This window comes from Ambystoma mexicanum, chromosome 1q (assembly GCF_040938575.1).
Source record: "Ambystoma mexicanum isolate Mex_15411 chromosome 1q, UKY_AmexF1_1, whole genome shotgun sequence".
Taxonomy (NCBI): Eukaryota; Metazoa; Chordata; class Amphibia; order Caudata; family Ambystomatidae; genus Ambystoma; species Ambystoma mexicanum.
In genome coordinates this window covers 665,318,119-665,345,799 of record NC_090922.1, presented here as the reverse complement: position 1 = coordinate 665,345,799, position 27,681 = coordinate 665,318,119, and positions in this window count along the sequence as shown.

Sequence of the window (27,681 nt, the reverse complement as noted above, 5' to 3'; positions counted from 1 at the left end):
TAGCTGTGTCACGTGTGAAAAATATAGAAGGTTTATTTTTTATAAACTTTGATTAAAGCAAAGTCACAGAGGACATCTTTTATATTGAAGAATATAATAGGTTGCATGTACTGTATTCTCCTCAGTTGAACCTTATACCTGTTCTTGCGAAGCACTCATCCAGGAAACATAAGGAGTCAGAGAAAGTAATTTCAAATGAAATCGGTCCTTGTAAGACTAAAAAACAACAGAATTTAACAGAGTTGGAGAGTTGTTCAACTGTAACATACTTTCATTGCAGATTTAATAACGATACAGGAGTTGAATGCTAATGTAATGCAGCTTTGTGTATGTTGTTTTAAATGACTCCATTGATGCAAGAAGTAGCTTCCACAGCAGAGAAGCAGCTATGTGTGGAACTTTCATTTCTTAAAACACCTGTAGATGAAAAACCACACAGTTTACATTCAGCAATGTCAATCTGAAATGTAATAGCTGTTGTAACTGGAAATCATCAATTTTCTCAAAACACACAGAAACATAGTCAAGAATATGTAATGACTGTCTTGAATTTATTAGTGAAGGAAACTGTTAGTGTAGATAGGTATGTAGGAATTAGTTATGAGTGGAATCATATGTGTCCACAATGTATAAATGTTATTCTACTCCAGATCTTTGTGAAAGATGTGTATATGTGCCTATCCCTGATCAGAAAAGTGGACATTTTTCTGATCTTGTAACTAAAGCATTCCATGACATGCAATGCAGTGACTGGGGTTTTAATTTACAATCAACAATGTTGGGATGGAAATGAGTCCATCCCACCTACCTAGATGATTTCAAATAAGGCGAACCACATATGAGCCAATGTAACCTACGGGGGGTACAGCATGCATCACTAGATACCGCATATAAGCCCTGCAGCAACTACAAGTGAGCCATTAACACTAGAAATGCCCATGCCTTGTGACTCCATTTTGTAATAGGCCCAAACCGAACAGGCCAAAGGCCCGCCTTGCTTGCATTACCCAAGTCACTGAGCCCCATATTTGTACAATATGCCAGCTCCGCTCAAGCCTTGTTCCCACAGAAGTCTGTTCCCCTCTTGTCCCTACAGTGTTGTGAATATTTAGTATCACCTTCAAGAATGCACCTGACACTGAGCGTGAGACAGTACCAGGTCCTAAGCTGTGCCCATTCATCTTTACCCGCCCGTCATTGGCCTCTATCCTCCACCCTGCCGGATTGGTGCTGGTTGCCCTCCACCAACCCGACCCCCACACCCTTTGCTCTCTTATAAGAATCTGACCCCAAGGTCCTAACCTCCATAAAGTGACCACTATAGATCTAAGGCCCACAGGGCTGTATTTGTCCCTTGCAACAACACACGTCCCCAGTAACATGAGATAAAGAGAAGGGTAAATCAAAGATCAATCCTAGGAGGGGAGACACTGGGTGTGGGGACTGAAACATCAATGGAGCCCTGAATGTATGGATCAGCATGACTGTATTTTATCCTCCCCTCTTCCTGGCACCCTTTTCCTGTGCTGCCCAGGTGCCTGTCATAATGAATGAATAGTCAGTTGTTTAGTATAGACAGATACTGTGTAGTTTATGCATGCCCTAACCTTCACCGCGAGGATGAGCCCAGCTGACCCACGTGGAACCAGATTGATGGGAGAAAGCCAGCCAATTAGTGCTTGGCATCCCCTATGGAGCAAGCCCATGTGTAGGGTGCCTCCAATCAATGTCCCCAGATGTTACTGTATATTGTGATGTATTTTGAAGTTATAAGCCATTGTTTGCTAATGTAAGACCAGAGCGCTCTCAGCCAGCAGGGTCCTTTGCTAGCACTTGTATTTTGTACGAGTAAAACTTGTTATTCTTGCAAAGCTATCTCTTGGCGTGTTTCCCTAGCGGGTTGCATTTACTCTAGAGTGTGCGTACAGAGGGACTCGCCTTAATTTTGTGACCCCTACGCGATTCCTCAGCCCCCGTACTTGCAGTGATATCCAGGTGGCCTCTAAGGAAGGGCCATGCCCACCTAGGGTGACCAGTCTCCAAAAATGCGTACGCAGCAGAAGGGGTCCCTGTGGGTGTCGTCTTTGCAGAAATCCTACCTGATCATTGGAGCCGAGTGTGGCCCCAGGGAGAGGCCCAGACCTGTTGTGGATTACCCATGCATGGAGGCTTTTGGAAGAATGTGAACATGTGAGTATAGATTGCAAGGAATAACAATGTCTGGGTTTAGGTATGGAATAGTATGATAGAGGAGAACACGGGAGGAGTGAACGTGAGTGGATAGATTGACGATTGATTGTTAGAAGTTTTATGGCCATTTTCTTTTATTAATTTCTTAGTTTTTAAGTTATACAGAGAATATGAAAGAGGAAGGAAAGAGAGCCTCTCTGTCTGAGAAGAGAACGTAGCAGCCACAGTGCACTGTCCCGACCAGTGCAGGGAAATAAAAATAAAGAAATTTAGGAGCCCTGTATAATTCGAGTGCTCAGGAAAAAGTAGTAGTTGTTGTTTGAGCTTGTTATTTTCATTCATTATTTTCAGTGTACTTTTTATATGTATGGAGGAGGCACAGGAGGGGTGTATGGAGTGAATGAGAAGTGAGTAGAGAGAGTGTGTAGTGAATGATGGGGGTGCTCTGGGGGGTGGAAACAGTTAAAAGGTCTGTGTTTTGATATAAAAAGAATTGTGACCACACTGACTGACAGTGAAGGACAATTGTAATTGTGCATGTGATAACGGGTAGTGAACGACATTGCATGACTCTCTGGTGTGGACTGACAGGGAGAATACTGCACACACATTGCTGGGATGCCCTTTAGACAGATGACAACAATGGGAGCAGACACACCCCTAAACCATACATATACAGTGACAAAATTAAGAAATATCACAGTCAATGGGTGACGGAAACTAAAGTGGAAGAAATGCCCCTCTCCTGGCAAGGTGGGTGATCCTTTGATAAGTGTGCATTGGACCATATGTCAACATAATTGACTGCCAAATACAAGGGGAGACCACTACAGAACTGACAAGAGATTTTAGATTTGTGAAAAATGTTCATAGAAACTGAAGCGCTCGAGGGAGGAGGGGGTAGCGCCTAAGGACAAAGCAGTGATGAACACAGGGGAAAGTGAAAAGGAGGGGGAACAGACAAAGACACTTTACCCATTATTAACCAAGTCCACTGAAGGGTATGCAAATCCTACGTATGTGTCCGTATGTCACTCCCCCAACAGTGTCCACCCATACAGGGGTGAGTGTTCGAGTGCTAGAAGTAGTATTATCCACCATGCGCAGAGTGAGCTAGATTACGAGCAGCATGTGAAACAGCAAGGGCAGCAGAGGTCCCGATGTTGCCCACAGACACCCCTCCCATACCCGTGTGGAGGAGTGGAAATCTGGGGACATTTTGTTCAGGATTGACACTGCACCTATAAGAGCTGTACATGTGGAATGTGAAGGGGAGACAGATAGCCTGGGTTACGAGAATGAAGGATCAGCAAGAAGGGATGAGGAGTATTAGAGTGATTTCGATGACACAGAGGAAGAAGCGGTGGGAAGGGCAGAAGGAGCACCCACCACCACACCAAGGGTCGAAAGCTTTTGGGATGAAATTTTGAGGGAGCGACTTGGGGAAAATAGCATTAGCCTAGCAAAGTGGAAGTGGTCTAAAAACTGGAATAATTAAAACAAAGTTGCAAATGCCTCTATTTCACAAAGGTGCAGCATGCCCCCATTATATCCTGTGGGCGCAAATGGAGAAAAACAATCTTCTTAAATCCTTCCCCCCACTTACTGCGGGGGCAGGGAAATGGATCTATGCATTAAAAAAACACACAGCTGTGGTGCATCTTGCCATATGGGACATCCAAAGTTTGTTGGTATCAGCAATGGGAGACCACGCGGAGTCACTGTGGGTGAAGGCAGGGTACCCAGGAGTAACACTGAGCAACGACTCACATGATGGGCATCATTTAAAAATATCAGGGCACGAGTTTGGGATGCCCTGAGAAGGACCTTCCCTGACACTCCCGATTTACAATCAATAATGCCATGCACAGTGGGGGATGAGGAAGATGTTGCACAGTACATTCTTCGGGTTCAGGAGATGTGGAGAACGGAGATGGACAGTGCTTGGGACCAATCAACGCCCTTATTTTATTTCATTGTGAAGCGGGGCCTCCCCAAAGAAGTGCAAAAGGCACTTGATAAGACAGCGGGGTGGAAGCAAAAGGTTGGCCCGAGATCCAAAGTATTATAGTGCTTCATTGTAGGAGGATCAAAGAGCGTGAAAAAGAAACTATTCAAAGACGGCAGGCAGAGGAAGCGAAACTAGTTAAAAACAAATTTGTGAAAGTAGCAGTGGTGTCTGTGGCACTGCCCCCAGAACAGATGAGCGAGGAAGGGTGTGCCTCCATCGCCACACAGGTGAGGATGGCAGCTGTGTGGGCAGACAATGGGCAAGGACGGGGGAGGAAACCAACAGTACACAGGACCCCAATGGCAATGAGGACCACAAAGAGGATGAGGTGGGTTCTGGGGGCAAAGAGTGGGGATATGGAGGACAAGGACAAAGGGGGGGGAGGACAGTGGCAATGTTGGTCATGCAGGAGGTGGGGACATTTTTCCAGAGAGTGCCACAACAGACATGGGGGAAACTATGGTTACAATCAACAGTCTTACAGGATCCACACCCAGGAAGCCCACAGGGGCCTGCCCAAGGGTCCATAATGACCCCATACAAAATACACTGAGCATGTACTTAGCTGCCTCCCCAAATCCCTGGGCCATATCAACACCCACCACAACAAAAGGTGATGCAACAGAACCAGTCCCGCCCCAACCCACAAGCCGAGGAAAACAGACACCTTTTTGCCACAGCACCGAACGGTGCAGCATCCCTCTATAAGGGAGCCACTGTGGTAGGAGGGAACCCTTTTTCGTTTCCAGGGACAGATACCTATCTTGACTAGGACAGCCCACAGGAAGCACTTGCATGTCCAGTACTATCAGTGACCTTGCATCCAGAAGAGCAACCACTGGTGGGGGCAGAGATAGGAAATAAGCAATTCATCTTCATGGTGGACTCAGGAGCGGAGAAGTCATGCATAAGTGAAGGTGACTTCGCGTTATCATGAAAAACCTTTGACACACAGGGATTCTTTGAGGCTGTAGTAACAGTTCCATACACAGAAGATTTAGATGTCAAAAAAGGAGGGAAGGTGGTACGTGCCCCCCTGCTCTATTACAAAAGTTCCCCTGTCAACTTTCTAGGAAGAGACCTGCTCAGCAAATTAAATATGTCCATCTCATTTACAGATTGAGGGGTTGTCTGCGCCAGCCCTGGCATGTGTACCCTCCAAGCAATGCTAGTAATACACACAGTGACTAATGAGATGGTAGTGAGAGGGATACCTGTAAACGCTGATATGTTTTTCTACGGCTTTTGAGTGCGGGCCAGAGCAGTGCCCCAAATTACCAGGAAAGAATAGAGAGTACCTGCTGATTTCGCTTTCCGACCTGTAGCAATCCCTGAGGTGGTTGCTGGTACTATCTTGTTGTTAGATTTGGAGGGGTTACAGGTGTCTGCAAAAAGAATTGTGGTACTGGGAACAGACATCCATGGGTGCCAATGACACACAGTTTTGTGCATTTACCCCAATATACATTTGATGGAACTATCAGATGAGGATCTGTTTGAGGATGCAAACGATGATGGAGAAATAGTACTGGAGATTTTTATCCCTTGTGAAATAACAGTACAGTCTCGGAAAGTACAGAGTCCCATTATGGCAATTGTCAATGATCCACCCCCATTCTGTGAAGTTGATCTACAGCAGGTTTTCGCCACACTTATGGACCACAATTCCACATGATGTAGGGATGCTAAAAGAGGTGACCCCAGTAAAAATAACACTGAAGCCAGGTGCCATACTGCCACAAGTAAAACAGTTCCCCTGCCCAGAGAAGCTGAGCATTCAGGAAACATTGCAGGCCCTATTACAACAAGGGATTATAGGGCCCTCAACGTCACTATGCAATACGGCTATCTATCCAATCAAAAAGACAACAGGGGGTAGGTGGAGAATGACACAAGAGTTGCGCTCCCTTAATGACATTATACAGAAGGAGTTTCCTCTTGTTCGTAACCTGGCATGCATCCTGTGCAGCATCCCGAACCAATCCACCCATTTCACTGGAGTGGACATGCAAAATGCTTTTTTCTCAGTGCCACTTGACCCAGAATCGCAGTATGTTACAGCATTTACTCTGGGAGGGAAGCAATACGAACACCATTGCTTGCCCCAGGGGTACTGTGAAAGCCCCAGCATCTTCAACAGAATCTTACACAAAGACCTTTCAGGTGCCCAGCACGATCATTCAATATGCAGACGACCCACTGGTCTGTAGCGACAGTGAACAGAGCTGTTGAAGGGATTCCATTGTCTGACTCAAACTCCTGACACAAAAAGGGTACAAGGTAGATAAGAAAAAACTCCAGTATTGCTTACCAGATGTATTTTACTTGGGCCAACTCATATCCAAAGATGGCAAAAGAAAAATCTCACACAGAGCTGCCACAGTGCAAGCCACTCCCAAGCCGATAACCGTTAAAGACATGCAAAAGTTCCTAGGGGTCTGCAATTACTCCAGGGCCTGATCTTAGATTATGCAGCATACACCAGACCACTGTTGCAAGGCCTTCAGGAGGCCCAGAAAGAGGGAAAAACGATTGAATGGACAGCATAGATGTCGACTGCTTTCAATGACTTGAAAGATGTAATTTCAACAGCTCCCGTTTTAGCAACCCCAGATTATACACAGGAGTTCTACTTATTCTCACATTCACATGGTACCCTTATGACTGCAGTACTCACACAGAAAAGCTCCCTGGGACACAAGCCTTTGGCATACTATAGTGGTACACGTGATTGGTTCAAGCAAGGGCAGTTCGCCTGCGAACAAGCACTAGCTACAGCCGCCTTCGCCATTGAAACGAGTTCTACTATCCTGATGGGCTGCTCAATAACATTGTACATTGAACACTCATTGTTCACAGTTTTAGAATGATTAAAGTCTACTCTAACCACACAAAAGGCATCGGCCTAGAAGATAATTTTGTCCAGCCATCACATCCATGTGGTGCGATGCAGAACAGTCAACCAAGCCACATTGCTTACTCCACCATGCACTATTGAGGACATGCAACAGCATGACTGTGCAACATATGAAGGGGAGCGGGATGACATTCCCAAAGCCAAAGTAAGTGCCCTAAATGAAGGGGATGTGTACTTCTTTGACGGGTCAGTGTTGATTGACCAAGAAATAGGTGAAAAACATGTTGGGGCAGCGGTGGTACGGTTGGAGGAAGGGGAATACGATTGCCAAGGCATTATTCTGCACAAGCAGCAGAACTCGTAGCACTATTTGAGGCCCTAAGAACATCAAAGGGGTGCTGTGTTACCATTTATTCGGATTCTGCATACATCACCACAACGGTGCATGCAGGTCTGTCCAGGTGGATGAGGAGGGGGTTCAGAAGGGCAGATGGTTCTCCAGTACAACATGCAACTTTACTAAACACATTAATTTCGGCCCTCGCAGAACCCTCTGTAGTAGCCGTAGTCAAATGTTTAGCTCACACCCAAAACACAGACCAAATCGCATTGGGAAACGCAGCCGCCGACATGGCAGCAAAACAAGTGGCGTACCTACCATTCCAAACAAGTGCAGACTATGTCCTTACTACCTCAGTGATGCCCCAGACAGTGGACACATACACTGCACTTCCACTAGCACAAATTATTGAACTGCAATGCAGGGCACCACCCGAAGAACCAGGCATATGGTCAAACGTGAATGCATCCAAGCACCCTCTGACCTCATTTGGTGACAGCAAACAACAGGAAAAGCTGTGATGCCTGTCAAGCTCTTGTGTAAAGCATCCAAGCAGCTACATTTCCCATCCCACAGTTCTAACCACAGTTCTAAACAACACATTGCTGCTGATCTCCAAGAACATTGGTTCATTCCAAATCTACAGGACCGCCTCACTGAGATGGTGGTCCAATGTACTACCTGACAAGAATTTAGCACTGGTATGACACTGTGATCTGCACATTGATAACGCAGACATGGGAGATAGATGTAACAGAGCAAGATATCTCATTGGGTTGGTGTGTCAATTTTCTTGATGGGTGGAAGCAGGGCCTATTGCCCACCCTGATGCAAAATGTGCTGCAAAATTCCTTGTTAGGGAAGTGTTCCCCCAATGGGGAGTGTGTGATGTCCTGCGATCATACAATGGGACTCACTTCTTCAATTAACTGGTCAAGGAGGTGACAACATTGTTGAGAATCAAACACAAAATGTGTTCCATTTACCACCCACAAGTGAACGGACTGGTGGAGAAAATAAACTACCTCGTCAAAAGTAGACTGTCCAAATTGTGCAACACTCTCAAGAAAAATTGGGTGTATTGCTTAGCCCTGGCACTATTCCAATTGCGCACACAGCCCAGAAAGGTGCCACCATCTGTCCCCCATGAAATAGTGACTAGTCGACACATGCAAATGCCACTGTCACCAGTGAAGAGGGCATCTGATGGCCCCAGATCTGCTACTATCTTAGGAGAGGAATTCAAGCAATATCTCACACAGCTCACACACGCGATAAGATGCATTTCAAAACAAATTGCAACCCCCTACACTGAAAACAGAGAAACAACTACTGCCACCTTGACTGACACTTCCCCAACCCAACCCCTTGTTCCGGGGGAGTGGATCTACGTCAGGAGCTTTGTCCGGAAGTGGAACACGCCAAGATTCCACAGACCCTATGAGTTGTGTTCTCTACCTTTCTGCCAGTAAAAGTAAAAGGGCTGAGGTACTGGATATATCTTTTGGATGTTTGCAAAGCCCCAAGTAGCACCACACAAAACAAACTGACTTAGGATGACCAAACTACCTCAACATAAATAGCCCTATGCCCACATTATTTTTGCATATCATATCATATATCATATCATATCATATTATGTGTAATGTGCCAAAAGACATGCATTACTATTAGAGCATGGGCTACAAGAAATTAAAGTCTCTTTCTCTCTCTCTCTCTCTCTCTCTCTCTCTCAATGTACCACCCCTGCCTGTATGAGGCCCACTGGAAAACAAGGAACAGCAACCTCAAGTGTACGGTGGGCATGCTAAATGTCACAATAATTTGATTGATGTGCTGCTTGCCTTTCCATGACCCGTGAAACGGACACACCGTCTCTGCACTGTGCCGGAGAGTGTCAAGGGTTCGCCTGTGGGTCATAGAGTTGGAGATAACATTTAACTGCAGGTGTGACAGTTTGTAGTGAGTCTGCAAAATGGTAAAGCAGGTGCGGCTTGGTCACTAACACAGTTGTGCATGTAAAGAGAAGTAAGCAAACAGCAGATTCTTCGGAGAACAAATAATATCACGGGTGGTTAGAACAGTACTGTAGCGGCATGGGTCACGCTTAATAATTATAATGCTCCTGCATGTATTGAAGTTGTGTTTCTCCTTGTTGTAAGCATTCTTGTATGGCACAATTCATTCATCTCTGTGCATGCTAGTCCTACAGCTAATGGCGGACCCTGAACTGTCCGTACTGCATGTGATGAGAAAAGCAATGCAAGCATAAGGTACCAGTGGGCAAGGCACTACCCTGCCAAAAATGCAGTAGGTTAATTTCATGTACAGCATTCTCCACATAGGCTGCAGCCTACAACAGGGACACTCCTGTATGGCAACAGAGCTTTAAAACACCCTTGTACAGCATATGCTGCGCTAATTACCCTTACCTGCCAAAGGGCATTATACTGTGCATCTACTGCAAAACTGCAAAGCAGTGCTCTACAGAGGGAAGCTACTTTGAAGTGCTTAGGAAGAGTCAGTCCGGGAGCATGACAATGACTGGCGGCTATTTAAGTGAGGGCCACCCAACATTTCCCTCTTTCTGCACGTGCCCTAGGGTATCCCTGCAGGTGCTGGCCCTTGCCTTTCGTTCCTTCGGTGGCGTGTGTTACAGATCCAAAGAAATAGAAATGAACTGGAAAAGGAAAAAAGTTAAGTAAAGAAAGCTCCTTTCAGAGTTTAACAATGGAAGTGGCAATGAAGGGAGGCAGGGCACCGCGCATCGTATACCCTGAACAGATTGAGCGCTAAATAAAAGGAGCCGTGGTGCTGTGGAAAACACTGCCGTTGAATTGGATAGAAATGGCTCGCTGTTGAAAGAGATTGTTTTACGTGTTGCAGTGTGTTTTCAAGAGCTGCAGTGTGCAACACCTACCACAAACATTCTTCCTATACTTCTAAAAAGGGCAGCAAGGCAATTTGTATAGGGAGTGTCAAAATCCTAAATGCACGCTATTTGAGGGGAAAATTCTTCGTGCTGTGAAACGTTAGATTCCCATTGGTAAAGTATGACATTGGCACAAGTCGTAAAAAACAAACAAATAGACTTCTACACAATCTACCGTGCTTTCCCCATTTCTGGACCAAATGAAAAATTACACGGCGACATGGGTGCCTGTGTAATGGGAGAAAAAAATATGCAGGAGATCGGACGCATGACCCGGCCAAGTGCCTCCTTCAGCGCAAACAGCACTGAAAATCACGTTACATATTGTGCAATTTTACCTCCACAATGAACAACAATGATATCGTTGTGATGGCGCATCACCAAAGTCTCACACAAACAAACCAAAATCAGTCACTTCATTGTAGGTACTGCATACGACTACAAATCTACATGAAACAATCCACAATGAGCTCCCACTGCACACTGTTTTCCATTCACTGTCAATCAATGTATTTAAAACTCCCCCACAAAGCATACGCTGTGGCTTGTGCAACACACAGCCAAAAGCGCACCCTTTGCATTTCGCTCGACAAATACACTGTGCCCAACGGTCTGTGCGTGCAGTCCACCACCAGAAACCTTTTTGACCAATCCCGTGTCCTCCAAAGGCCCAATTCTATGGCCGCCATCTGCAAAAGGGGAATAGGTCACACGTGCAACCCTGCAACTCTTGCGATGTCTGCTGACTTTTTGGGGTGTGCGCACGCAGGTGTCGGGGAATACATTTCAACCAGGGTAGAGGACCTCGTCAGCAGTGGCGGCTCTGAAAAGTTGCTTCCTAGAAACACAATTTTTTGCAATGTTTTAAAGTATTTTTGTGTTTTGTATTTGAGCTTACAGTAGGGTCTTCAGTGCAGCCTTTATATTGGAAAACAAAATATCATTGCCACCAGTGGTCAAAGAAATTCCATTAGCTTTGAAAAGGTGTATATATCAAGAACCAATGTTGTCGTTCTTACAGGAGAAAATCCCAGCAGCACCCAAGAAGTCACACATTTTTCAGTTGATTAAACCCCTTCCAACCTCTGGCTGACAACAACAATTATTGGAATAGTCCTACACTATTCGTGGTGGTATACATGAGAAAAGCACCTTGGCATTGGGAAAAATGTGCTTCACTGCTTTTATCAACTTCTTGAGTTGACGGTACACACGGGATCAAGCCATGGAACCCAAATGCAATGCTTCATTTTGCACGACCACAGCATACACAGTTGCAAAAGTGGTCACTCATCGACTTTCAGCAAGTAGACCACCTAAATTGCGCACATCGCCACAGCAGCACAAAGCGCCCACTGTCTCCAAATCGAAATCACAATGAAAGCCTTTTTCGAAGGCATACTCGAGCAGATCTTCCACAAACTCATCACCAACTACCAAAACAGTGCGTCAGTCCATCTCTGCCTGCCACCCTCACTGCACAGAGTAATGGAAAAAAATGTTGCCGCTCTTGATTGGACAATTCCCACAGTCCCATTTCCATTGGACAGCATGGTGAGAAGAGCAGAATGTGGCACGTGAGCTTCCCGAAATACAGCGAGGGCCGCGCCCCAGCAAAGCAGGAGTAGTCCTTCTTCCCTTTCCACTACTGTTGCTCCACCACTACCTCATTGGCTACTATTGAATAGTGACACACACATCCACCAATAACATCTAAGCCGCCATCATCCCATACTGTCACTCCTGTACAGCACTTCAAATGTACTGTTACACATTCACACTACAAGTGTCATGCCATTCCAACGCACGTCCACTATAAAGTTCTGCCAAAAGGATACACGATTTCTCCATCCACATACATCACATGCCCACCCAGGATGTGGCATGTGTAATCTTGAATGTACGGCGGAATCCGCTAACTTTTCATGATAGTGAAGAGTGGGGGTCGGAGGGGCCGGGGAAAGACATTTCAAGCAGGGTAGGAGATTGGGTCTTCCATCGTGGTTGTGGAAAGTTTTTTTTTTTTTTTTTTAAATGTTTTATGTGCTTGCAAGCAACTTTTTTCTTTTTTATCTTTATATGTGTTTCTGTTAGAAAATGGCATTGCCAATGATGTTCAAATAAATGCCATTTCTACGAAACCACTGCATGTTTTGCGACCTCATGATCTCATAGTGGGTGGAGAACATCCCAGCAGTCTGCATAAATTCACACATGCATTCATAACACACCTTCCGACCTCTGGCTGGGGACAAATTACACCGGCATGGTCCCACACTCCTCTTGGTGTTATGCATGAGAAAACGACCTTGGCAGAAGGAAGAATACGCATCACTACTTTCAGCAACCCCTTGAGGTGACGGATTAAATGTCCACATGACATGTAACCCAAATGTAGACAAAATCAACGTTCGTGACAGAGGCCAAATATTAGCAAAGGCGAACCATCCCGCCGAAACTGCAGTCATACAGACAGCCCCAGAAAGGTCCACTCCTTCCAACTCGAAATTACCAGCAACACCTCTTTGCACACAACACCTGTGCAGATGGCGCACAAAGATATCACTGACGATAAGCACTGTGCGTCTCTCCATCTCTACCAACCTCACAACACAGTATTGGGAAATAATGCTACCACCCCTTCCTGTCAACCGCACCCTAAACACCTGATTGCCTAATTCCCATAGTTCCATTTCCATGCCCACTATACTCATAATGGAAGGATGTTGCACATGTGCTTTACAGCTACAGCGAGGTCCACACCCAGTAAATCAGACACAATACTTTTTCCCTTTGCACTGGCATTTTTCCAGCACTGTCAGCGCACTTCGCATTTGCTTCCAAAGCACCTCCACCAGAAACCTCTGCTAAAAAAATCCATGATTTCAACATCCACAAAGATCCTGAGCGGCACCCAGCACACCTTTGTCCATGCACACAACAGTCTAGCCCTTCGCCACACCCAGCACAACACTATAGATCCATACATCCGACCATGTGGGCAGCTAATGTTATCCACAAAAGTAACATACGTACCTAACTCCCCCACACCATAACACAGCCATCCATGAAACCATGTCACAATTAGCAAAATCCACCCCTACCCACTGCCATTCACAAAGTATTGTGTCACTGCAACCTTACCACAACATCTTCACAACATTGGGCCTACTTCGGAAAATCTGCACAGAGCAGAGTAACCAAGCACATATAAGCTGCAATTCACCCATACCCTCTTCTATACTCACAGTATACAAACACTGCACCCTGTGACCACACTGCACAACTTCTCACTACACCATCTCCAGCTGTACATCAAATACTGTAGCATATTCCAACTATCACCACATGGAATGAACAACACACAGTGCTTTTAACTCACGTCTGCTGCTGTAGCACACCTACAATGTGCTCCACAACCATTCTCCACAGATCAGCACCCTGTGACTGATGCACTGTCAAAACTGCATTGCTGCAATGGGTGTGCTCCTTGCACACATTCACTGCAACGTAATGTAACCATGCATGTCAGCATGTCACCAACTACCACAATCCACATACGCATCACTGCCACCAGCACTCCTACCCAACCACTGCACTGCAATGGAACTCTACAGAGAAAAATGCAACAGTTACCATAATCTACAAACATAACACTGTCTCTGGCACCCCTATGCACTTTCATTCACATACTATGGTCTTTCCTACTTCCATTCACAAAGTATTGTGTCACCGCCAACCTAACCACAAAATGTTCACACCATTGCCCGTACTCCAACCAATCTGCACACAGCACACTATCCAAGCACATATCAGCTGCACTTCAGCCATACCCTCTTCCATACTGACAGTATGGAAGCACTGCACCCATTGCCCACACTGCATGACACTTCACTGCACAATCTCCAACCACACATCAAAAACAGTACCATCTTCTACCAATGACCTCACCTACGAAACCAAACATACACGCATGGCAGCTTACTTCTGCTGCTCTATGGCCTCTGAAATGTGCTCCACAACCATTCTTTACAGGTCACCAACCTCTAACTGATGCACAGTCACAAATGCATTACTGCTGTGGGTGTGCTCAAGCCCTAGGCTCTTCAGTGCATGGCCTGCGGTTTTGGCCATGCACCCAATAGTCTAGGCCTTGAACATGCCCTCCGCAACATAATGCCACCATGCATGTCACAATGTCACCAACTACCACAAACCACATACACACCACTGCCACCAGCACTCCTATCCAACCTGCACACCACAATGGAACTATGCAGCAAATAATGCAACAGTTTGCATAATCTACAAACAAAACACTGTCTTTGGCACCCCTATGCACTTTCATTCACATACTAGGGTCTTACCCACTTCCATTCACAGTATTGTGTCACTGCCACCCTAACCACATAATGTTCACAACATTGGCCCTACTCCAACCAATCTGCACACACCACACTATGCAATCACCAGCCTCTACCTGATGCAGAGTCAAACATTAATTGCTGCGGTGGTTGTGCTCAAGCCCTAGGCTCTTGAGTGCATGGCCTTTGGCCTACGGCCTTCGGCCATGCAACCAATAGTCTAGTCCTTCAACACACCCACGGCAAAGTAATGCAACCATGCATACCCCCATATGCCCAACTACTGCAATCCACCCACATAGCACAGCCACCCGCACTTCCACCCAACCTATGTCATGTGCAATTTACTCCCCTTCTGAAATTCCCCTGCCAACACTCACCATGGAAAGAGGTCGTCGCAAACAGGTCACTGCACAAGCTATCAGGCTGTTACGAAAGCTACCTCTATTCACCACACAAGGTAGTCGCCTGTCGAGGTACCCGCAAATTGGCACATTACGCACGAATACTGCAGGCACACCTCTGTCTTCTTCCACCTAATTACAAATGCCACATGAACCACTTCTCACTCCCCCACCGTTTCCATTCCTTCTTGCCGGCAACACATGGCGTATGGTATATTTTCCACACCCTTCCGCACTGTCCTCGGATACACCATGCCAGCGTTTGCAAAAATGTTGACGCACAGTACGCTTTCCTCCAGCCAACCACCGGCCTTGTCCAAAGTTCTCCGACAGCACGCCGTACTGCAAGCCAATGACACTTCTACCTGCGGAGCAAACAGGGAAATGGGTCTGCGGAGCGGAGCCAGATATCACTAATTTTTAGAGACATACATTTCTGTTATTTGCAACAAATGTACTGCTTGGATTTCCACTGAACACACAAAAGAATTCTTTCTGAACCAAGCCCCTTCTCCTACCGCAAATTTGGTGCAAATCCGTCCAGCCATTTGGGCTGTAGCCATGCACAAAGTTTTTGTCCATTCAGTCTATGGAGAAAAAAAATGTGTTTTTGCAAAGTTTGGTGTAGATTCCTCCAATGGGAGCGAAGTTATAAGCTGCCGAAGAAGTGGTCTTCCTATGGGATTAGTAATTTAACCATATCTACACGCCCGCTAACGCGGCCCGTGTTATATATGTTTGTTTTGATTTTTTTGTTGAAATAAAGGGGGGAAATTGCCACTTAAAAAGAAAATTATCGATAGCAGGTAATCTGGTGTTCAGCGATTAACCTCTGCCAGTCATTAAATTTGTCACCTCCCTGGGCTACCCATTCAAAGCATTTTCGACATATGACTTGGAAAGATCAGGTGTCAGCAAAACAGGGAGTCTCTTCAGTTGACGCCGCTGCTGAAGTAGAGGCTTCATTGCAGTTGGTGATGTTGTTGCACTGGTGGATGGAGGTGCTGCAGGTGGTGCTGATTTCTGTCTATGCAAGGAATGTCATCACTCATATTTGTGATGTCATCATTGATGTCATGGGTGTCATTCTTAGCAGTGCACGGTGGTGGCGCGAGTTATGGTTGCTTAGCTTTCCATGAATGGCAAATTTCAGGGGTTTTTCGGTTTTACTTGTAACCATACGTCCCTTTAACAAAGTTTTTTCACTGAATATATATATATAATATATATATATATACATATACATATTACACGGTCACGGTAGTGGCCGTGTAGTTATGGTTAAGTTGCTGTTTCCATAGGCAGAGCACTTTTTTGGGCGGCTTATAACTTCGCTCCCCATGGACGAATCCTCACCAAACTTTGGAAATAAAGTATATGGGCCACTCTGAATAATACATTTTCTGATGTTTTGTCCAGGGGGGGCAAAGTTATATGGGGGGTCTCAAAACGTTTTTTTCCCCCATAGACTGAATGGGGGAAAACTTTGCGCATGGCTACAGGCCAAACCGCTGGATGGATTTGCACCAAATTTGAGGCAGTGGCAGGGCTTGGGCGCGAAGCGTGCTTTTGCAAATTTTGTGACAATCCATCCAGTAGTTCCCTTAAAAACGATCAAAAAGTATGTCTCTAAAAATTAGTGATATCTATGTCTGCTCAGCGGTCACACTTCCCTGTTCGCTCAGTGGAGAAGATTGCAATTGGCTATTCCATGGCATGCTGCCCGCAACCATGTTACGTTTTCACCGATTGGTTGTGGCACAGCGTGAAGTGCGTCGTAATCTTTCGATACGTCCGCCATGTTTACTTCGTTTTCTGTTGAACGCGAACATCGGCGCTAACATACCTAAACGAAGAAGCCACCAATGCACTTATAACACTTATGGAACACTGTTTTGAAAGGTGAGCGTTAATGAGACGTGGTAGTAGAAAGTCAAACATTGAAGTATTCTTGTTAGCACTGTCATACGGTACAGTGCAACTTGCTACTCATTGTACAAAATGAATTTACTGCGTCCATTTCACAATACATAAACAGAATTACTGCGATCAGGCTGGCGTCCTACTGTTTGAAATCTCAGACAGCCACCTGCACTATTTCCTACACACAGCCCTTCTGCACGTGTACGGCAGTAGCGGCTCTCATGAATAGACACTGATATGTTGTTGCAAAATGAGAATGTATTTGCATTCGGAGTGAAGGCCACTGCATTTTCTCTTTCAATACGAGCTCAGTACGGCTGCATATCTGTCGACACCCATAATGGTCCCTTGTTTTTTAACCTTGTGGTACAGGGAAAGAGTAGAAAGACTGTAAGGAGTAACAGTTTGAAAAACATATCGTTTGATAAGGTTATGCTTCAAAAATGTTTGCACCGACCATGAGAAATTAGTTCCTGAACAGGCAGTCTTCCACATACACTTGTGTCTGACTACAGCAAACTCAATGGAGGTGCTCCACATCATGTAAGTGCATTTTTGCCGCCTATATACTGAATTGACATTATGTTTTAGTTTGTAAAAAAAATATATATATTTTCCCTAATGATTTACAAGTTTTATGTGCCGTTGCAATTTATTTCATATTATGGACATTGCACATTGTCGCCGTTTGTAGGGTGCCACTACATTTCCCCAAATTAAAATAATATTTCATAAAAAAGGTATGTGTTGCAATTTAGTTTTGTGCACAGGTTGTGCACTGATACACGTTTCATTTCCCCTTCCACGCGCAGCCACTTCCAAACAAAAATTGTATTATTAATAACGACGTTCCAGCTTTCTCTGCCGTTCGATTTATTTTTCCAATTATGTACATTGCACATTGTCGCTGTCCTTAGGGTCCCACTACATTTCCTCCTATTGAATACATTTTTTACTGAAAATAGTATTTATTACAGCTGTGGTTTATCCAAAGGTTGCGTATTCATACATCTTTTAATTCCAATTTCCTCATCAGATACTTCCTTCCCTATTGTGATTGTCACGGATTACAGATGCCCAGTGACGGCTCCTTTAACCGTCAAATGCAACTGTTCATAACCGGCTGTCTGAGCGTCATAATTCACTGGGATGATCGTGTGGGCCCTCTGTGTCCCTACGCTGCTGTCGCTATAAGAAGTAACGTTCCATCCTTTATGGTGGTGTAGATCACAGCGGTTGACGTCGTCTTGCACATCAATTTAGGAGGAAAACGACTACTGTGGTGGCAACGCTTACTTTCTGTGTGTGGAAAAAAACAATGTGACTTTTAACGATCTCATTGTTGACCAAAGAGACAAACTTAATACTTCTATGGAAAAGTGAATAGTGCCATCTTTTCACACAGTTCATTGCGAAACAAAACTACTTTACTAATTGCATAGGGCGATGATTTCAATCCGTTTTTTGTGAAATAAAACTACTGGACACATTTTGAAATGTTTGTGTTTTCTTTACAAATTTACTCTCTATTTTCACAATGTGGTATGCTACGTTGCAGGTCGTAATGTGTTCTTTTGTAGGTGCTACATCATGGCACGTACGTCCATATGGAGGCAATTGCTTAAGCTGCCAAGGAACGTTATGGAGAAAGGTACTCCATACCACTTGCATTGGCTACGGGAGGGTCAGGCCCATCTCATATGCATTAGTGCCATCAGGCCAATTTCTGCCACCGTTAGAGCAATTTCTGTCACCCAGATGCCCTATGCAGAGAAATGTTTGTACAATAATATATGGTTACACCCTCCCAATACACATATCTTCACACCTTTCGACCTGTGTCATTTACAAAATGATGTGTCAAAAGGTGAGTGGTAATGGTGTTGCATCCAGTATTTCTGATGTCATTGCGCTTCCCATCATAGAGTTTGTTTGGCATTTTATATCAACGCAAGTACACTACTCCTTTGTTTTTTTTACGCACAGTTTTATAGAAAAAAATGAGTACATGTACAACACATGTATGTAAAGGGCATTGACAACGACTGAAAAGCTTTGTGTTGTGCATGTGATAGTCTTTTCATATTTAACAAGTGTCGTAATATACATAACTAATCAACGGTACAGCTTCTGTTTGTGATGTCATCTCTCTTGTCCTGGGTGTTAGTGTTAGCAGTGCACAGTGGTGCGGGCAGTTATGGTTGCTTAGCTTACCATAATGGGGGAATGTGCAGTGTTTTTTGATTTCACTGTGAAGTATAACATCCCTTTAACAAAGTTTTTTTACTGAATGTACATATATATATATATATATATATATATATAGCATGCAACGAAAACAAAGCGGCTAAACATGTGATGTCGTCAGTGATGCCATCAGTGACATTTGAGAGGACAGCCTTCATGTTCTGGTTGTTAATGTTAGCAGTGCACAGTGGTGATGGCAAGTAAGGGGGCTCAGTCTGCCATAACTGGCGAATTTCAGGGGTTTTTCGTTTTTAATTTGAACCACAATGGGGAGGGTGAACATTTTCTTTTTTTAGTGAAGTGCACAGGTTTTTCGTAGGGCAACTTAACCATAATGTCCCCTCACCAAAGTTTTTTTTGTAGTGAATAATATATATATATATATATATATATATATATATATATATATATATATATATATATATATATATATATATATACACACACATACACTGTAGGGGCTGGTGCATTGGATCCATAATATGTATGAATCTCATGTAAGAGCATGGTCCTAGTTACCCCTAGAAATTATTGTACCTGATTCTCTCTGGATCCTCAGGGCGGAGTCCAATGTATGTTTTTTCTTTTGTCTTCTTTGTGTTTACTAGCGTTCCCTTCGTGATGTAATTTGCTTGCACTTCATCTGAAAATGTGAAGAGATTTAGTGAATATCCTGTCTATAAGTACTGCAGGCTGTTTAAAGTGTCCCCCACTCTCCATTTTGTGATGCCCATGTTTAAACGTACTGTATTAAGGGCTGTAGGCGTGAGCGCATCCTTGGGGGCCGGCATCGGCTTAAACTGGCAAGCACCACTGTGGTGTGCATGCATCTTTTTTTTAATTACCCGGTAGTGCCATATTGCCATTGGCAATGTTGGCATTATGCATGCGTAACAGATACTTTGCGTCCCGTTGCTAGGTAACCAGCACAGTTTTGTCATTGGAATCAAAATTATTTGGTGCCACTACCAAAGTTGGAAAGGCATATGGTTTGCAGCAAGTGTGGCCCTGAAGGTTCAGTGTTGTAGGAATACCGTTTGGGCCCAAGTTATTTGAAATATGCTAGCACAGATGAGGACATCCACACATCTCAGCAGTGTGAGTTTTCAGTTCTGTTACGCCGGTGATTCACATCTACATGTCTAGTTAAGTCTAACTTACGATTGTACCCAAGTGTGCCTGTAACATAGATGTTCAATTACTAGTTGGTGCAATGTTATTGCTGCGCACCCAAAGTGACCTTCAATGTGGTAACCTAGGTTGACATAGCTACTGTGTGTCAGAAAAGCATTGCTGTATGATCGTCCTGCCGGAAGAGTGGCTCCAGGGTGAATCACGTAGCTTGCATTTATTTGTGCCTTAATCATGAAATAACATTTCCCTGCAGTAGGATGTGGCAGTGTGGGATTGCATTCATACCCTACTATCATAGGACTCTTACATGGGAACACCTAACAGGTCACTGAGGTAGGTGGTGGTCATACAGTATTTTAGGTTCAGTTCAGGGAGTTGGATGGGCATAGCCTCAGATGATCGGAATTAATGTATAAGTGCCTTATGCTCCAAAATGTCTGAATAATCTTGAGAAAGCTAATTCCTTGTTTAATCCTGTTAGATGTGTGCCCAATTTGTGGACCCCCCCAGGACTGCTTGTGTAGGAGTGCCCTTGTGCTGTTGGCAGAATTGTTCACTGTATCTATAATCCACCAGACCATGTCATTGAGTGTATGCTGGAGGGTTAAATAGTGTGATACCAGTGGTGCTGTCCGTGTCTTGCATCTTATATGGGAGCAGTGCTCCCTTATTCTCTTGTGTACCGGTCTCAATGTTTGGCCAATATATTTCATACCACAAGGACACTTTATAGAGTAAACTACATTAGGTGTTTTGCAGTTGGTGAATTGTTTCAATGTCCATGGTCTGCCCTCCACTGTGAAAGTGTTGATTTTTCCTGTGAATCTGCACACTGCGTAAGTGCCACATGGATGATGTCCCATGATCTGTCTCAGGTTCCATAGTGAGGTTTTAGTGGATTGCTTCTGGAATTGGGCATGTGTAAGATGTTCCTTAAGGTTTTTGGACCTTTTTAGTGCTATTCCTGAAAGCGGTTCATCTGGGAGAGCTAATTTTACCAGAGGCCAGAATTCTTTGATGGCTTATCCTATCTGAGGTGTATTTTGAAAATGGGTGGTAGCACATGTCATTCTTTGGTGACCCTGTTGTACGGGTCTTTCCTTGGGTGTCAAGAGTACCTCACGTGGAGTAAATCTTGCTCTTTTTCTCCACTAACTGAGTCATTTTTTTAGAGTAGCCTCTAGATTTTAATCTGTCAGACAGGCCCCTGCATGCAGCTGGCAGTCGTTGAGGGATACACAGTTACGACGTACCCTCAGAAATTGACCATAAGGGAGATTATGTTTGAGGGTAAGTGGATGAAAACTTTCATACTGCAGCAATGTATTCCTGTCCGTGGGCTTCTTGAACAGTGTGCATTTCAACTTTCCATTGTCATTACCAATACAGAGGTCCAAGAAATGGATCTCATGGTCACTCGTGTTCACCGTAAACTTAAATTGGGGATCCTGATCATTAAACCAGATTATGAATTGGTCCAAGCACTCCCTGTTACTTCTCCAGATGAGAATAATGTCATCTAAGAAGTGCTTTCATTTGTGAATCTTTTGTATGTAGGGGTTGGTAGTGGAGAAAATATGTGTCTTCTCTTCAAAGCATGCCATGTACGTTATGGTAAAACGGGTAAATGTGGCCTCCATTGCTGTTCCATTAACCTACTGATTAAATGGATCATCCAATTTGAAGAAGCTTTTCATAAGTGCTGCGTCTAGCAGATCTACTATAAACTCTGTTGCTACCCTTTGCTGTAGGTCATATAAGTTAAACTGACTTTGAACACATTCCAGGGCTAAATCTTGTGGAATGCTGTTATATATCCATGGTTAATAGCATTTTCTGCAATGGGACCAATTGTTCTTCCTCGAAGCACACAATGGTTGCCATGATGTCCCATAGGTAGGACTGTTCTAGAGAGCTCACTGGTTTCAGGAAATAGTCTATGAATGTATTAACTGGTTCCAATATTGAACCCCACCTTGAAACGATTGGATATCCTTTTGGATTACTTGGGTATTTTTGGAATGGCATAGAAAAGCAAGGTTCAGGGTTATTCAGGAAATCAAATTCCTGTTGTGTTATCCATTCTCTCTCCCTGCCCAGTTCTGTACTGTCCAGTATTGTCTGTTTTATTACTGTGGCTAGGTTCCTTTCAAGGGGGAGATCGTTTTCGCTCCGATCTAAAAGCACTGTCACCATTGTCAAATACAGATCTCTGGCTTGGACCACAATCCCTCCGCCTTTATCTGCTGTCTTTATTACGTGCTCTTGATTTGAGCTTAGACCCTTGAGTGTATGTCTTTCTTGGTTGCTAAGATTGTGTCTGACCATTTCTTTCTGGGTTCTTAGGTCTTGAATTTCTTTAAAGGCACATCTCCAGAATGTGACTACCACCATGGGCATCTGGCTCGCCACTGGGGTAACTGTAGATTTGGGGAAGAGGCCCGTGTCTTTGGGGTCAATGGAGTCTTGATGGTTTAAAAAAAAACTTTAAGTCTAATTGTGAAGAAATTTCTAATTTCTGACTGCTGTATGTCAGTTTGTTCGGTTAGTGGGGTCAAATGAGAGACCTTTCGATAATATTGAGATCGCATCCTGTGTTAGTGTTATATTGGACAGATTAAAAACTGGGATTTATAAATTAGGGTCTACCATCTTGTCCTGCGTCTGTGTGGACCGAATGTTGTCGGGCCCGGGTTCCAATATTTCCCTTTCGGTGGGGCTCCCATTGTTGCCCTCTGGGGTCCCCTCTGCCTAAAAAAGGCCTGCGCTGTGCCCTATTTGGTGTTCGATTGTACTCGCTGTATTGCATAGGATCATCCTCTGCAGAATCTGAGCTCGAGTGTCCTGAGAATGGACCCACTGCCTGCAGGATCTTGGCAGGAAATATTGTGGTTCTGTTCCTATCTTGTTCCTATTGTCTAACCAATTGTCTGCCAAATAGGGAAATACTGTCTTTATTTGAACTCTTTTATGTCCCTTACTAGTTTCTTGGATTTTTTTGTTCAGTGCGGTTGCCTTGAACTGATCTATTAGCGACACCACCAGATATGTTACAAACATGAAAGTGTTACTGGGGATGATTACCTTCATTTATGCCTAATCTTTCGTATAATAACATCACTGTTCATGTTTCAATGAGAAACATGCAAAATGTATTTAATTTTAAACAGAATAGTCATGCAATATCGTTAAACCATAATGTGCAACATGTGCTTGCCTACTGTTCAAGTTGAAATATGTAAAATGAATAGCTATGCATGAACAAATGCTCTTGGAGGCCCTTCAGCAACATACTAGGTAAAGGGATAGTCATTTGAGCATGTCAAGTGATACATTTAACTACAAACATAATAGTCATTCAACATCCTTAAACAGTTAAGCATGTCAATGAAGGCACAATTAATCACATTTACCAAGTATGTAACTTGATATTTAGTAAATTGCAAGTGCTTCATTGTATGACTTTTTTGCAGCAATGAAATAAGAAAATGGTGATTGCCAGAAAAAGGCACAGCTTCTGCTTCATTGTAGAACTTTTTTTTTTTTTGCCAGAAATGGGATAGTTAAAGAAACTTGTTATTTCCAGAAGCTCGTACAACTTCTGCTATATTGTATCAATTATATCCAGCAATGAAATAGTTAAAGAACCTTGTGATTGTCAGAAGCTGGCACACCTTCTGCTGCAATATATTACTTTTTTCCCAGCAATGACATAGTTAAATAAACTTGTGATTATCAGAAGCTGGCAGCTTCACTGTATGACTTCTTCCCATCAATGAAATGGTTACAGAAATGTGTTTTACTGTATGACTTTTTTCCAGCAATGAAATAGTTAAGGAAACTTGTTATTGTCAGAAGTTGGCATAGCTTCTGCTTCATTGTATGACTTTTTCCCCAGAAATTAAATAGGTAAAGAAACTTGTGATTGTCACACCTTCCTGTGAAGTAAACAGGAATAATGACACTGAGAAACCAACAGTAAAACATCAGCATGCACGAAAGTGCACTAACACTTCCACCTTGAGGCAACAAAGTGAAATGCAAGCAATCATACCATCATACCTATTACACCTTTTAGAAAGTCCCAATGGAAATGCCCAAAGGGAACATTTATTTTTTAACACTATTTTTTTTAAATTATCATTTGTTTCCACGGATATATGACTATAATGAGAGAAAGTATAGCTATTAAGTTATGAAAAAGATTGAGTTTATTTTTTTGACTAGCATGATTGAGTCGTGTTTTCAGAAGGTGTGAATCTGAAACAGTGTTAGTTGTTTGTTGCACATATATGAGATGGTGCATTTGGCACATGAATAGTTTTGACATACGACAAAGGATTAGGAGAAATTCTAGGACTTCTAGGTAATACCTACGAAAAACATCTTAAAATACATCTTAAGCTCCTGCACATCTGTGCAGTACACTATGTGTTGCACATTGTACCACCTGTGGCTAAGATGGCATTCAATAATATATAGAAAGGTGTAATCGAATCATTCAAAACTGTTAGCTGTTTAGGAACAGGATAGTATTCCCTATGTTGAAGGGTACAAACAGCATTAAAAAATGTACGACATGCATTACCAAAAAGCATATGTACATAGATGTAATACATACTGAGGTTTGCCTACGTTTAACAAAATTCTGCAAATAATGTCTTTTGCACAAAACATAACCTTAAATAAGATATCACAGGCCCGATTCTGCCAAGTATTTTTACCATGAGCACATCTCATCAATTGCACCTAAAAAGTGTGCCCTATGTACATAGGTGTATCTGTAAGTGATCAGTGTGCATGAAAACATGCGTAAGGTCTTTTCCAACACGATTCTGCATTTGTGCAAATAAGGGGGCATTTTCAATACACATCAACATTCCAAAAATGGGAGGTGCATTGAAATGTGCAAAAATAAAAAAAATAAAAAATGCGCCTGCGTTGAACAGGCGCAGGGAGATACGCAAGGTCATGTGTATTTTCTTTTTAAGTGATACCACTGTTGTCACACTTGCATTCCTATATTTCTATTCCCTAAACAGTGATAGAAATGCTTTTATGTTTTTATTATTTCACTTTGAAATGAACTTACATCACTTACTTGCTGGTGGGAGCCTGCCGTACATTAGTGTCAAGAGTGCACTCCCCACACTAACAGGATACCACACTAGTTTGGCAAGAGCCTGCATTCTACTACCGCACAGCCCCCCTGAAATAAGCAGCTCACCTTTTGAGCCTCAGGTGACCTGTACATTTCTCAAACAAGCAAGAATATAAAGGTTTTACCACTCCACATAACCTGACACATAATATTATGTCCGCATGTTGTGATATATGAAATATGCATCGAATAAGGGGCACATGTTATGTAAATAACGTAAAATGAAGGAGTACAACACAAACATGAAACCTTTGCAACGTCTATGGTCTTAAAAGAGAAATTCCATAAAAAAATGTCTAACATACACCACAATTACAAAACACAAATGTATGCGTGGACAGAAGGGAGGTGAAGAGTCCTGTGAATGACAAGTGATAGCATTGTATAACAGGTCTGCAGAGAACTGAGTGGAAGGCTGAGTGTGGCCTGGGTGAATGTTCCATGAGAGTCGGTAACAGGGACGTGGAGAAAAGATGGTCTGCCTGGTGTGTCTCTCTTCCCCAATGCGCTGTGCTCGAATCAACAACCTGTCATCTGCGCCCATCAATACCACAATAAAACAACGAGTACGGGGAGCCTGAGGTTCCTGGAACATTTGTCTATTATCAGAGCTGTACATTTGGCAACAAGCTTGAAAGTGGCCTCGGTGTGCAACCAGCACTGTGTGAGGGGGCAGTGAACAAGACACACAGCCCCTAAAGTCATCACCAAATATCACCATTCAGCTTCCACAAGCAGCTTTGCATCACAGCACCATTCAATGTATATTGTGTGGCATTTACCCCTCCCCCTCACCACCCATGCGGTGTAGCTGCCTCTGAAGAGGGCCAGGATGAATGTACAGCAAATTCCCAGGAGAAGAGCACCGGGGGAAAGTTCACCCCATGCAAGGTTAATCAGCCCTCCATGTGGTGAGGCTCAGGGGAGAATTCACCCCACTTCTTCATATGATGAATCAGCCCTAACGCTCTAAATACTCCAAATAAAGAGGTAAAGGGGTGAGCGCACACGACTCCAAAAGGGACAACACTCCTGCTGCGAGGCAAAGAGGAGCACCCACCCCACGTCCAAAGGCACATCAGGATAACCCTCATAGTGTGAGAGTGAAAGGATAGGAGCCCCCACGCTAATCAGCATTGCAATTGATCAACAGGACCATTTCCGCTCTAAGGCACAGCCAGAGCAGAATTTAACTAATGTGCAAACTGTCTGTGAAAAAAAAAAAAGTTTCACATTAAAGTCTTTCGGCACGCAAGGCCCAACATGCCACATGGAGAGGCCCCACACAGATCCCACCAAACTGTCTAGGATCTGACGGTTGAGCTGAATCCAAATTAAAATGTTTTCCATGAAAGGCATGCCGAAGTTGAATGTGGTTACAATGGTCATTGGGTGGCCCCAGAATGTTAGTGGAGATGTAAACTTCTAATTGGGATCCTTAACGCAAGCCAATTCTCCATAAAGATTGCTCCTGAGTTATCGAACTGTTTGTGAATGTTTGTGCTCAAAACAAAGACAGTAACTTAAAACAGAGTGAAGAACCCCTGCAAAAGAATTCTGTAAAGAACCTTCAAGTCGTCTGCCCAGTGACTTTGGGAATCAGCCTTCCAACCTCGAGAGTTTGACTAGGACCACAACTCACTTCCTGCATTTCAGTGTGACCAGATAAGGTGCAAGCAGTGACCATTGTTCCCACTGAATCTTGCCATCCCAGGTCAAGTATGCTACCTAGTTTCTGGGAGAAAGGCCGGTGAAAAGCTAGATGCCTTGCAGTTGACAGAGTTAGTGACCCGGAGCTAGAGTCGGTGACCTAGTGCTGCACAAGACATTTTAAGCATAGACGCAGCAAGGGCAGCCCAAGGCTCATAGAACTTGTCAACCAAGCATTGTTCACCAAGCTCACTTGCCTTTGTGTCCAAACCACTCCAGGATACATCTGAGTATGTAGTTATATGTTGGGACACCACTCATACCACTGCCAGTACAAGTTACACATAGGACTGTGGTCCCAATTTGCTTGACGTGACTGCATTGTACCCTGGCATCAACAAACACCTGCGACTCTGCAAGGGTCCTGAAGACCATTAGGAATGTCCCCCTCACTCATGGACCCACTGA